The sequence below is a fragment of the Aplysia californica genome, unplaced genomic scaffold (genome assembly GCF_000002075.1).
Source record: "Aplysia californica isolate F4 #8 unplaced genomic scaffold, AplCal3.0 scaffold01034, whole genome shotgun sequence".
In the NCBI taxonomy this organism is placed as follows: Eukaryota; Metazoa; Mollusca; class Gastropoda; order Aplysiida; family Aplysiidae; genus Aplysia; species Aplysia californica.
The window spans coordinates 134,406-135,409 of NW_004798304.1; positions in this window are offsets into that span (position 1 = coordinate 134,406).

The window sequence follows — 1,004 nt, forward strand, 5'->3', positions numbered from 1 at the left end:
TAAAAAGGAGATAACTCTATGCAAAACATCGAGACAGCTAATTCCTTCTTTCTTTTTCCTTTTCTTGAGCACACCCCAGTATTCAGTAATCACCATCTTGGTTCAAACAAAGAAGCAGTATATTTGTTATGGAAAGTGTGCAGTTTTGAAGGCTTACAATTAGCAACTGTTACGTGGGGCAATAATGCCTTGGGCATAGATTCATTAACAACAATCTGTTGCCGTCGCATGTTGAACACATAATACATAGGCCTAAGCATGATTATCAAAATGCATGGGGTTTATCTCTCTCCTTTAGGAGAGCTGGAAATTTCTACAATTAATTGTACAGCAACTTTTGAAATTATAATGATTATTATGACGATGCAAGATTGTATATCTGCATTGCTTTCAAAATCTGGGGCAAGATGAGACAACTGTAAGTTACCGGTATCTCTATTTAGATGCAGGCAGCAGTTAAAAACACAATAGATTCCGTAGTGACTTTTATTTGGTGTATCAAAATTCATCAAAATAATAATTGTACTTGTACCCATCTTCCCTGCTTTTCTATAATATTTTGTTGTCTTGTATTGTCATTCAGTTATTTGTTTGACATGAACTGGTTGCCATGTTTTGATTCTCCGGAAAGGCCTGATTTCTTCTTGTAAAATTAAACTTTACCGAATGCGCTTTAGTGCGTGCAAGACCTTAAATTAATTGCACAACAATAATATTATTATATGCGCAGTCACTTGAGTATTTCATCTCTTGCTTTTCTCTTTAACAAACTTCCAGCCTTCTTTTCTACACATTTTAATAATAATAAATATAGCCAAAGGGAGAGAGATACAACTAAAAAAAGGGAGATAAGGAGACGGAATGGAAGAGGGGAGGGAGGGGGCGGAGACACATACACACTCACATTGAGAAATTTATAACGCAAGAAACATAAAACTTAGAGCGTGTGTTTTGGTGTGGAGTTGTTCTTGTTGTTGTTTTTGTTGTTGTTGTTGTTCTAAAGT